Source organism: Schistocerca nitens, chromosome 1, assembly GCF_023898315.1.
Source record: "Schistocerca nitens isolate TAMUIC-IGC-003100 chromosome 1, iqSchNite1.1, whole genome shotgun sequence".
Classification (NCBI taxonomy): Eukaryota; Metazoa; Arthropoda; class Insecta; order Orthoptera; family Acrididae; genus Schistocerca; species Schistocerca nitens.
In genome coordinates this window covers 694,743,663-694,757,472 of record NC_064614.1, presented here as the reverse complement: position 1 = coordinate 694,757,472, position 13,810 = coordinate 694,743,663, and the positions used below count along the sequence as shown (strand labels likewise).

Below are 13,810 nucleotides of genomic sequence, written 5' to 3'. Positions count from 1 at the left end.
ATTTAAGTACTACCTAAGTTAATATTTTGTAAACTGACATCACTACAGTACACAGAGTGAAGCGAAATTCGTACACTCGGGCTTCACAGCACAATTCCTCACATGCCAGCAATACAATAGTATCTCACAAAATTCGTCTGGCAAGTACATTCGGCAGAAAAAGGATGTTAAAGAGTGACAATCTGGAAACACTGTAACCACATGTATGGCAACTACCTCTGTCAGCACATGTTAGTCGTACTGTACAGTTGGTACAGTGGATAGAGTTTTGGTTTAGCATGCAGGAGGTTGATGGTTCGATCCTGGATTGAGGAATATGTTGTTGTTGTTGTTGCTTTGTGTGTGTGTGTGTGTGTGTGTGTGTGTGTGTGTGTGTGTGTGTGTCTCTGTGTGTGTGTGTGAGTGTGTGTGTAGTCCAGGTGGTGCTTAATCTGGCATCTTAATTCTCAACAGCGTTTGCAGCGGGTCCTCTAGAAAACATTTGCACTAACATACTGCAATTGTAGAAATGTAAGATTGGTCAACTTTGAAAGAAGTCCTTTGCACATCGTGGGCATGAATTTATTTGTACCACTTCATCTACTACATGCGAAACCTATTTTATTTGCACCCTCCTCCAATGGTCTCATAGATTAGTACCAACTATTGTTCTTGCCTCGTTCAGGTCCATTACATTTCGTTAGGGCCTTGCATTACCAGTAGGACTAGCAACATGCTTTGCGAATAATGTCCAAACTCAGTTACTATTTGTACGTGTTATCACCACTAATTATGTATTTCAATGCTGAGTCTGATGACCACATGCTGTTTAGTATGTATTTCAATGTATTATTATTATTATTATTATTATTCTATCAATGAAATTGTGGAAATGTCATGTCTATTACTGTTAGGGAAACAGTGTAATTCGAAACTGAACATTTCACAGTTAGTGGTGTCGGGATTAATCATGCAATACAGTATCTGTCAGAGGGGTAATTTGCATTAGGTGGAACAGTGCGCAGGACTGACAGCATGCTTATACTGTATGCGCTGTCCACCAGACAGGGACTACTTGTGAGTGGAGTAACATGCCCTTGAGAGACTCCAATGTACATGTGTCACGTATCAAATTTCCTCACTGTAAACCTCTAAACCAGTGTGGCAGACATATGGCATATGCAAGTGATGAATATGTGGGTATGCTTCTGGTCCTTGGTGCATCTGATAATCGTGCTGGTGTTTCTGCTTGTGAATATGCTGCTGGATATCATCATCAATACCATCCAAATAAAAATTTGTTTCATCGTCTGGAGCTGCACCTTTGGGAGTCAGGTTATCTCCTTCCACCATCACATTACAGAGGTCATCCACAGACTTGCCGTACTCCAGCTTCTGAGGAAGCTATTCTGGAGGTCATACACCAAGAACCTCAGCAAAGTACACGTAGTGTAGCAAGGCAGCTGCATGTCTCGCAATGCACAGTCGTTAATGTGCTGCACGAGCAGGGGCTGAACCCCTATCATTATGCTTTCATGCTACACCTGCATCCTGCATATCGCCATCAGCAGATACAATTCTGTGAATGGTTCCAACAACAACAGGAAGCCAACAGTGACTTCATGAACACAGTAATGCCCACCATTGGTGTGAAGTTAACATGCATGTCACCCGCGACTGTGGATATCGAGTTCGTTTTGGCATCAACAGCGGGGCTGGAATATTGGTTGACAGAAGTTTGGGCCCCTACATGTTACCTGACATTTGACTGCACAGAGGTATCATGCATTGTTCTCAAACTATCTTCCTGATGCACTGGAAGATGTTCCACTATATGTTCCACAGAGGATATGGTTCCTACATGATTGTGCACCTCCACACTCTGGAATTAATGTGTGACAGTATCTGGACAGAACATTTCCAGGAAAATGTCACGTGTTCACCTGACCTAAATCCCCTGGATTTCTTCCTGAAGGAGCACATATATTCTATTCTGCTGATGAATGTGGAAGAATTGGTAGCATGTTTTCTTGCTGTTCTTGTTACTGTGGACACAGCTTTGCTACGAAGAGTCCAGAGCTACATGATCAGGTGGGCTGCACAATGTTTGGATGTGCACGGAGGTCACTTTGAACATCTGTTGTTCTGAGGACAACATATTCTGTTGCAAAGGTCATGCAGTCATTGTTGTTGTTGTTGTTGTTGTTGTTGTGGTCTTCAGTCCAGAGATTGGTTTGATGCAGCTCTCCATGCTACTCTATCCTGTGCAAGCTTCTTTATCTCCCAGTACCTACTGCAACCTACATCCTTCTGAATCTGCTTAGTGTATTCATGTCTTGGTCTCCCTCTATGATTTTTACCCTCCATGCTGCCCTCCAATACTAAATTGGTGATCCCTTGATGCCTCAGAACATATCCTACCAACCAATCCCTTCTTCTAGTCGGGTTGTGCCACAAATTTCTCTTCTCCCCAATTCTATTCAATACTCCTCATTAGTTATGTGATCTACCCATCTAATCTTCAGCATTCTTCTGTAGCACCACATTTCAAAAGCTTCTATTCTCTTCTTGTCCAAACTATTTATCATCCATGTTTCCGTTCCCTACATGGCTACACTCCATACAGATACTTGCAGAAACGACTTCCTGACACTCAAATCTATACTCGATGTTAACAAATTTCTCATCTTCAGAAACGCTGTCCTTGCCATTGCCAGTCTACATTTTATATCCTCTCTGCTTCAACCATTGTCACTTAATATGGACATTATTATTGTCACTGGTTGCTAATGTGTGACATCTGAGCACTCATATTACATTAGTATAAATGACAAGTAGAGGTTGTGTTATTGTACTGTGCCATCATCTTTAGCATCTCAAAATTGATATTGTTTTGTAATTACTGTGTCCTATGACAGTCATTTGTTTCAACTGTATATTTCTTGTTTGTCTAACCATGTATTTGTTAAGTTCAGCATTACAAAATGTTGTAAATTTACAATACATGTGACCTAAGAAATAGTGCCTATTACTGTATGAAGTGTCAGAATGAAATTAGCAAATAAAAAAACTGCACTCCCAACTCAGGATCGAACCTTCGACCTCCTGCATGCTAACCCAAAACTCTATCCACTACACCAACTGTACAGCATGGCTAATATGTGCTAACACAGTTAGTTACAGTACATGTGGTTAAAGTGCTGCCAGATTGCCACTCTTTAATGTCCTTTTTCTGTTGGATGTAATTGTTGGATGAAATTTCACGATAGGCATTTTTTTATTGCTGACATGTGAGGAGCCACGCTGCATATGACCTAGTGGATAAAGTCAGAAGTTCCTTGAGGATTCTGGTAGGTGATGCTTGGTAAAAGAGAAGTTGCAACACAAAAAAAAATGTACTGAACTGCAGGAAGACCTGCAGAGGATTGACACTTGATGAGGGAGTGGAAATTGACCTTCAACATAAACAAATATAATGTATTGTGCATAAATAGGCAGAAATACCCATTAATGCTTGATTACATGATTGCAGAACAATCATTGCAAGCAGCTACAGCCATAATATATCTGTGAGTAAGTCTGTGGAGTGATTTAAAGTAGAATGACTCTCTTTCCTTGTGCCTGCATCCCGCACTCCACAGGGTCGGCATGGTTATTGTCTGTTTTGGCAATGTTAATTGAAGGGGTGGCTGGATGCCCTTCCTGTCACCATCCCGGTGGATGAGATGATGATCAAGACAACTCAACACTGCATCACAGTGTGGTTTACTTTTCAAGTTCCAAGAGCATATGTTCCCAGAAGAGCCTATTAACATATTTTTTCCTTCAATGCATATCTTGTGAAAAGGCCACATAGGTAAAACTAGAGATTTGAGTTTACACAGAGGAAAACGGGGGAGTGTTAGTGGGACAAAAAGTGTGAGTTGTGTTTGCCAAGGCAGCCAGAGACCGTGGACATGGTGTGTTAGTTGCATTTTTTTTTTTTTTGTGTGTGTGTGTGTGTGTGTGTGTGTGTTAAATTGTTTTAACTTGTTTTGATAATTCATTCTTATAGGAAGTCAGATAAAAAAAAGAATTGTTCAAGCCATTGAAAAAAACCATTTACCAAAGCAGAATTATGAACTTATCAGCAACTTTCTACTCATTCACTGGCATGCATTCAGTTCTACTTTGAATAACATAATTGATGCAAATGTACCTTAAAACACTGTTATGGACAGGAAAATACCTTCAATTGTGCAAGATGTCTCCGTTACAATGTTTTTCATTTTAATTTATCCCGAGTAGAAGATAGAACAATATTTACTATGGTGACTGACATTGAGGTATTGCATTATATATTGATTCAATGGCTCTCTGTGTTACATTGCACATGCTTTCTAATTTCTTGATAAATATCAATTCATAGGAAGCACATTAAGGTAACTGCTTTTTCATATTCTCCATGTTATGGTGTATGCAGGGCTGGCCCCCTGCACATTTTGGTCACAACACTTATGGTGGTGAGTGGATGTATGGGACAGGTCTTGCAACTAGGCCTATTGCAGGGATATGAGCCATGAGGCAAGGGGTTGGGAGCAGGGGTAGAGTAGGGAGGCACAAGTGGGTGGCAGAATACCACTGTGAGAGGGGTGCGAGGGGTACAGGGTAGGATACTCCTAATTTCAGGGTATGACGTGAGGGAGTCAAAACACGGCAGAGAATGTGATTCAGTGCTCCAGTCCTAGATGGTATTGAACCTATCTTTGTATTTATAAGAACATGTCACAATCAATGGGCGACATGCAAACAATCAGTCTTTTGCTATATACAATGTCCATGTAAGCAATGGATACGGATCACATGTCGCTGCTATCATAGTGCCGGCCTAACACTGTGTGGCCAAGGCTGGCAGGAGCAGCACTTATATTCCCTTATTGTAGAGGCCGCTCCTGTCGTGGTGCGGTCCTAGTCAGCAAGCTATTGGCTGACATCGTCTCACAGCCTTCTCTGCTATTACGTTCTTCGTCTTTGTGCTGGCACTTGAGGTTATGCCGAAACAAAGATATTGATGGTCATGGTGTCCAGGAAGGAAGTTCTAGGTTTAGAGTCAGACACGCTTCTATTGAACACCACCTTACCTTAGAATCAGACAGGCTTCTATTGAACACCACCTTACCCACGAACAGAGTGAGGAGGCATGGTGGCATTTGAAACAGGAGAGATAGGTGACAAAATATTTGAAAAATGTGATTCAAAGCTGACAGATTATTTCAATAAGCAGATATGACATAGATGAACTACTTCGATTTTGATAATCCTGTACCATAAGGCCAATTAAGAACGTAGTAAATCCTAGATGACCATTACTTTTGCTTCATAGAAATTTTTTCACATATGCAAGTACAATGGTAATATGGAATTGGTAATTCAAAATTGGTAATTGTAATTCACAAACAATGTCTATGTTGTATTTTTACAGCTAATGACAGTCTATACTGGAAAAAGATTAACAGAATAGGTGTGGGTTGCTGTTTCTTAGGAATCTTAGCAAAAAAGTGAAGTAATCATACAAGGTTTTTGTGAATGCCCTCTCCCTCCTTTCTTTCACTCTTTCTTCTACTTTCATCATTTGTGCACCCTCAGTCATACTCTTGGTCAATTTTGCTGCTTTTAAATCATTCTTTTCAAGTGTGTGTATCATTTTAACTGAAGCTTGAGATAGAAGTTCTTCTCATTCTCCTTAGATATTTGGTGTTCTTTTTTCTTTTTCTCCCCAGAACAGCTGTGTCATACTCAACTGTCTTTTTTATGTTTTTCATCTTTGTAATATCCTCTTCAAGATTCCTTTGGTTTTGTACCTCTTTTTGCTTTTCTTCTAATTTGAGTCTTCTTTTCACATTCTACCTTACAAGCAATGTAATGAGTCAGTGGGCACAGAGAGAAAATGGGGGTATAGTTCCAAAGCATCCCTCACAGATGAAATCCTGTTCAAAAATCTTTCAGTCATCACTACCTTATCTTCTAGTGTGAGCTTCAAAATGGAATATCTTCTGTCTCTCTGTCCATATTTCCATGGGACAATGTAAGAGAATCCTCAACAAGTTTTGGAGCATTTAGATATTTTAACTCTATGGATGAGAAATGTCTTTCTGAGATGTGCCAGTAATTGTCAGTGCCGTTGTTATCTAAAGCTGGATCATCTTTTTCAGACTGTAGAACCTTCCACTCATCTAATAAGTAATCTTGTCAGACATTGAATGCCATAATTTTTGCAACCTTAAACAATTCACTGCAGCTTCTGCTCTTTATTCTTTCTTTGGGATCTAAAACCCTAAGACTTTTCAGTGGTGCACTTTATAGGCATATCTTTTCTTTTCCATCACACGTTTGCAAGCTGTGATGTAATGTTTTTGGGCATTCTTTAGAGACCATAACTTTTCATGTTCTTCCAGTTTATGAGGCTCTTCAGTTACTTGCCCACTAGCAATTAATTATACAAGAGGGAGCAGATTATCCAATGTAAAGAGTTTATTATGAAGAACTTCAGTAATTCTCTCAATTTTTCTCAAAGCAGAAACCTTCAAACACAAATCAAAAAGGTTTAAAGTATATTTTCTGTTTCTGTATGCAACTTGTGAATGAAAGGTATTTGGCTTTGAAAACATTGTATGAACTTAATGAATAGTTGCACAGATGAAATTCTGATCTAAAATTCTGCTTTTATTGGGGTTCAAAAAAGCATTCACAGCAACTCAACAGTAGTAAAATTGTTTTTTAGATGTATATGATTAAGAAAGTAATACTGAATTCCATCTCACTCTTCCAAAATCCTATTTGCTGAACATCCTAAAGTAAGTTACCATGTGGTTGTATGCCTCAGAAACATGTGGAATGTTTCACTGAGACTGAATTTCTTCAAATTCTTCCCAGTGAACAGGTTAACCATCAAAATAACAGTAAATATTGACCAGAAATTCGGATGCTTTTTCACCTAAACATGACAAAGCATATAGATAGGCACTATGCGTTGTATAAATGTTACATGTTCCAGTGTTTATAAGTTGTCTGTCTTGAGTCTCCTATGTATCACTATCTAAAACCTAAACATGTTTTTATTGATGTTATGTCTATCTGATCCCAGCATAAGGCATGTGCTTAGTGACAGATTGGCTTCAAAACGTGCTTCACATAATTTCTGATGTAAAGTTTCATCATCTTCTCTGCCTATAAAAAGGTTCTTAAGTGACATGTTGTTATTTAATGTTTACTCTCAGTCCAAACTGTAATGGTTGTTTGTAATTCTTTTTTATCTTCAAAATTGGTAGTTTTATCAAAACACAATTTGTAATATGAAGAACATGAATATGCTTCTTGTAACATACATTCCAGAAAATATGGTGCCAGTCCATCAGTTATTAGATAACTCATTTTCTTAAATGAAAGTGAAAAATGTTCAGGAACACTATCAGGCAACATCATCTTAAAAACATCACAAATATCATTTGACAAAACTGTAGAGTAATTGGAAATCACTGGTTTCATTGTCCAAGTCAATTTGCAGTGGTGGAATTACCCTTGGTATTTAAAGTGCAAATTTTTGGTGCACATAATGAGCTTGTGCCTGAGCTGAAAGTTATAAATGTAACTGACATGGTCTCCATTTAATGTCCAAGTTATACTTACGTTTTCTAGAACGCGAGTGGCTGAAAATTGCCTAAAAACCTTTTTTCTCAGACTTGATAGCCAAGAACACACACTGCTAAATATACTTTCAATACTTTTTTACCCATGCAGAGACTTTATTTTTCAAATTATCTGTCTTCTCAAACCAGTCACTAAAAACTTTGCATTTTCCTGTGTCCAAAAGTTTATTTTCAGAATGGAACAGAGTATCACATATGGCATTAATTTTTAGGTTGATTAAAAAACATGCTCTCTGGCCACTAGATAGCAAAAACATTTGTGACAATGATGAAAGGTAGTGAGGCACACACTGATTAATTAGTAGCTGTTTGTCTGTGTTGAGATCTGAGAGAGACCACAAGCATATGATGACTTGTGTAAAAAATGTACGCACGCCAAGTATTATTAACCTTGTGAATGTATTACGTAAGGCTTGTGTGTGGAAATATTTCTGGAACATTGATGAAGGTTTCTCAGGTCTCTCGGCCTACAGTCACATATCTGGGACAGTTTTAAAAAGTTGTTTAAATATTTATTTATTGGTCCATGAAACTACATAATAGTTTGGATGATCATGAGGACCTGCAAGGACATTAGTAGGCTAATAATGGAGGGAAACACCAACATGTCACTGCAGTGTCGAAGGAGAATGTGAAATCATTTGAAGAAGGGGCATAAGAACATTTTTAATTTTTATACCTATAGATTCATAACGAAATCTTATTGTTAACCGAGCAAGGTGGCACAGTGGTTAGCACACTGGACTGACATTCGGAAGGACGACTGTTCAATCCCGCGTCTAGCCATCCTGATTTAGGTTTTCCGTTATTTCCCTAAATTTCTCCAGGCAAATGCCGAGTTGCTTCATTTGGAAGGGCACAGCCGTCTTTCTTCCCCATCCTTCCCTAATCCAATGAGACCGATGACCTCACGGTTTGGTCTCCTCTCCCAAACAACCCACCCAACCCCCCTCTTATTGTTCAACTTTTTTCTTCATTAGCTATGGTGACTGTTCAGATAAAAAAAAAACCACTCCTTTATCCAGTAATACACTCCTGGAAATTGAAATAAGAACACCGTGAATTCATTGTCCCAGGAAGGGGAAACTTTATTGACACATTCCTGGGGTCAGATACATCACATGATCACACTGACAGAACCACAGGCACATAGACACAGGCAACAGAGCATGCACAATGTCGGCACTAGTACAGTGTATATCCACCTTTCGCAGCAATGCAGGCTGCTATTCTCCCATGGAGACGATCATAGAGATGTTGGATGTAGTCCTGTGGAACGGCTTGCCATGCCATTTCCACCTGGCGCCTCAGTTGGACCAGCGTTCGTGCTGGACGTGCAGACCGCGTGAGACGATGCTTCATCCAGTCCCAAACATGCTCAATGGGGGACAGATCCGGAGATCTTGCTGGCCAGTGTAGTTAACTTACACCTTCTAGAGCACGTTGGGTGGCACGGGATACATGCGGACGTGCATTGTCCTGTTGGAACAGCAAGTTCCCTTGCCGGTCTAGGAATGGTAGAACGATGGGTTCGATGACGGTTTGGATGTACCGTGCACTATTCAGTGTCCCCTCGACGATCACCAGTGGTGTACGGCCAGTGTAGGAGATCGCTCCCCACACCATGATGCCGGGTGTTGGCCCTGTGTGCCTCGGTCGTATGCAGTCCTGATTGTGGCGCTCACCTGCACGGCGCCAAACACGCATACGACCATCATTGGCACCAAGCCAGAAGCGACTCTCATCGCTGAAGACGACACGTCTCCATTCGTCCCTCCATTCACGCCTGTCGCGACACCACTGGAGGCGGGCTGCACGATGTTGGGGCGTGAGCGGAAGACGGCCTAACAGTGTGCGGGACCGTAGCCCAGCTTCATGGAGACGGTTGCGAATGGTCCTCGCCGATACCCCAGGAGCAACAGTGTCCCTAATTTGCTGGGAAGTTGCGGTGCGGTCCCCTACGGCACTGCGTAGGATCCTACGGTCTTGGCGTGCATCTGTGCGTCGCTGCGGTCCGGTCCCAGGTCGACGGGCACGTGCACCTTCCGCCGACCACTGGCGACAACATCGATGTACTGTGGAGACCTCACGCCCCACGTGTTGAGCAATTCGGCGGTACGTCCACCCGGCCTCCAGCATGCCCACTATACGCCCTCGCTCAAAGTCCGTCAACTGCACATACGGTTCACGTCCACGCTGTCGCGGCATGCTACCAGTGTTAAAGACTGCGATGGAGCTCCGTATGCCATGGCAAACTGGCTGACACTGACGGCGGCGGTGCACAAATGCTGCGCAGCTAGCGCCATTCGACGGCCAACACCACGGTTCCTGGTGTGTCCGCTGTGCCGTGCGTGTGATCATTGCTTGTACAGCCCTCTCGCAGTGTCCGGAGCAAGTATGGTGGGTCTGACACACCGGTGTCAATGTGTTCTTTTTTCCATTTCCAGGAGTGTATGTTCCAGAATAAATGTAAAAAATCATTTAACCCTTTAAATAATATTTCCCTTATCATTTCCAAATCTTTTTCCCATAATTTTACACACCGTAGAAGCTATGTTACTACAGTGAAATTAGAATCTGGAACAAAAATAGAAACAATTGTAATAAAGGAGTATTTGACACTAATAACCATTGCACAGAATATAAAAAAAACACTCAAACAATCAAAAAGGAACAATGTACCTCAGATCGCAGAAGCCCTAGTGTAGACTATCTGCTTTCATCACTGGAACGATCCAAAAAGTTAAATCAATGACCATAATACATGAACTTTGAAACAAATGTATGTAACATATTTCTACCTATAAGAGTAAAATAGGTTTTAAAGATGACAACAATTTAAAAAGGTGATAAAAGGCGACACTGTTAAAAAAGAAAAAAGGTGACTGGCTCCTCACACTGCAATTACTTCTCCTCTGATGGCATCACATGCAAACAAATGCATGGTACAACAGTGGACCCCTGCATGTCAGCATCCTATGTCAACCACTCGTGGGCCATGTAGAAGAATCCTTCCTAACCACCCAGAAACCCAAACCCCTCACCTTGTTCAGATTCACAGATGAGATCTTTGTGATGTGGACTGAGTGTGAAGACACCCTATCCACATTCATCCAGAATTTCAACACATTCACTTCACTTGTTCCTCCTCAGCCCTACAAGCCACCTTCTTCAAAGTTGACCTACACCTCAAGGATGGCTACATCAATACCTCTGTCTGTATCACACCTACCAACCACCAGCAAAGTCTCCACTTGGATAGCTGCCATACCAAACTGTCCCTTCCATACAGCCCAGCCACCCATGGTTATCACATCTGTGGTGACTAGCAGTCCATCTCCAAACATACTGAGGGTGTCCCTGAGACCTTCAAAGACAAATTACTATCCCAACCTTGCACAGAAACAGAACTGTGTGCCTTGTCTCTCCAGTTACCTACCACCTTCCACATACCACACACACACTGTGCGGCCACAAAGGAGCAATCTTCTCATGACTCATTACCAACTAGGACTGGAGCACTGAATGGCATTCTCTGCCTGTGTTTCTACTACCTTACATCATGCCCTGAAATTAGGAATGTCCTACCCTATATACCTCCCACCCGTCTCACAGTGGTATTCCGCCACCCACTTGTGAGTCCCTACTCCACCCCTGCTCCTAACCCCTTGCCTCATGGCTCATATCCCTGCAATAGCCCTAGTTGCAAGATCTGTCCCATACATCCTCCCACCAACATCCACTCCAGTACTGTCACAGGCATCTCCTATTCTATCAAAGACCTATTTGTGAAAGCATCTGCATGATCTACAAGCTAAGCTGCAACCACTGTGCTGGTTTCAAAGTGGGCATGACTACTAGCAATCTGTCTGTCTGCGTGAATGGCCACCCCACTACCCGTGGCATATTTCTGCTCCCTTCAAGTGCAGTTGGTGTCTACAGTTTGGCTACAGTGGCCAGGGACAATGGTAATCTCTCTCTCTCTCTCTCTCTCTGTGTGTGTATGTGTGTTTTCTATATTGGAAGAAAGCCTTTTGGCTGTAAGCTTAAATGTATAGCAATCTTTTTGTTGTGCCTGTGTGCAACTCAACACCTTCTCTATATGATGAGCAGCAATGTACCCTTTCTATAATACTGTTGTTATTCCATCCTGCGCTTTTCATTTTTTGAATTTTGTATACAGATTTCATATTTGACAGCAGCAGGCCAGTCTTCATCATAATAAACTAAATTAGTTTGCATTATTCTGACTGAAGATCCTGCATTTGACCTTTAGTGTGTTGTTTTAGCCTAACACCTTTCATGGTGATGGCAATTATTAAAGCTTTATGGTCACTGAAACCTGTACTGTACACTTTTGCACACCACTTCAGTTTCTTTCTGTGGATTAAGATTTGATCCAAGGCTGCCTGCCTGGTAGGTGTTGTTGTTGTTGTTGCATGATTTACTATGAAAATAAGATTACATAATTCTATGAGACTGACTAGAGCTGCTCTCTATTTATATTTACAGAGGAAGCTTTTGTTGAAGTCACTAATCCTTTTTGCATTTACTTTATTTAGGAATCATTACATTTTTTCCAGAAACTCCCCAAAATTTACTGATGGCGAATGGTACACTCTGGCTATTATCAAATTTAATTTTGGAATTTTAATCACTACTGTCTGAAAGTCTTTGTCACTGTTTTGGAGGGTAATATTAGCTACATTAGTACCTTCCGTATCATCCTTGGTGAGTACAGGTATTCCCCTATAGTGATCTTCGAATCTACAATAGTAGTAAGCTACAGATAAATTTTGGAGGGAGAAACCAGTTATCAGAAAGATATATTCTATAATTATCTTATAATTAATGCATTATTAGTATATTGAAATGTACTTTGCTGTATAAGAGCTGAACATGTTGGTGAAAGATATTCATTACAGAATTTTAGGGAATATCTACAGTACCACTAATATTAAGGTCACTAGTCTGCTCTGTTAGAGTTGTTATTTTTATTGAACAGGAATCCTTGTAAAGAGTTGATTCATGTTGCAGAGATGTTCAGTGCTTGCACACCAGTTATAGGTGTTATGCTGCTAGTTTTTTGGTCCTTAAATAAAGTCCTGTCTCTCTGTACCTTGTGTGTTGGTAGCAGCCATAGAGTTGAGGAATAATCCAATATTTGCACCTAATTGAATATGTACCGTGACATGTTTCACCCCAAGAGTTTTCTGCCTGTAAGGAAGTCTTTTACAGAATTTATAAGCTTTATTTAACATTTATTTGCCAGACCACTGTCACTCACGTTTTAGAGTTCTTGTTGGACATACGCTACTCCTACTGAGTGAAGCGTATGCAGTAGTTAGCACACTGGTCTCGCATTTTGGAGGATCATGATTCAAATCCTTGTCCAACCATCCAGATTTCGATTTTCTGTCCTTTCCGTAAATCACTCCAGGCAAATGGTGGGTAGATGTTTTGAAATTTCCATCCCCATTCTTAAAATAATCTGAGCTTGTGCTCCAGTTCTAATGACCTTGATGTCTAGAGGATGTTAAACTCTAATCTTACTTTCTATTTGTCACTGCTACTGGTGAGGTCCTGAGCCTAATGAAGTGAAATATCAGTTAAAAATGTAGCTTTCTGTGTTGTACTCTTGGCTATCTCTGACAGCTGAACAAGGAATTGAACTGTGGTGTATTTAAACTATTCATTTGAATGGAACTCAAAACATTATTGGAAATGTTGCAAAAGTCCATGACAGATAACAACCTTCCTTTTGGCTAATCAGTGTGTTCAAAAAGCCTTCTGACTTGTTTTAAGGACTTCCAACTTTAAGCAATTTGATTTCTTTACCCTGACAATTTCTCTGTCTCCCTCTTTTTTTTTTTTTTTTTTTTTTTTTTGTAGTAGTCTTTCTTGCTATAATCATGCATCAAGTGTCATTTAATATGTATTCACTGAGTAGTGGTTGTGCAAATTATCCTGTTTAAAGACTTAAAAAAAGGCCAAGCACAAAGGACAGAGCAAGAGATTGATAAAAACTAAATTACAAATACTGAACTAACTATAGAACTAAATTACAAATACTGAACTAACTATAGAAGCTTTATTGGACAGTAGGAGCTAAAGCAGCTGGTTGACTTCTTGTATGATTCCTTCTG

The 13,810-nt window shown here is 40.6% G+C and overlaps 1 protein-coding gene across 5 annotated transcripts in view; it reads left to right on the top strand.

Annotated features, from left to right (window-relative positions):
* LOC126259525 (protein SERAC1) overlaps nucleotides 1–13,810 on the top strand; it is a 267,082-nt gene that overhangs the window by 223,722 nt on the left and 29,550 nt on the right. The window lies entirely within an intron of this gene.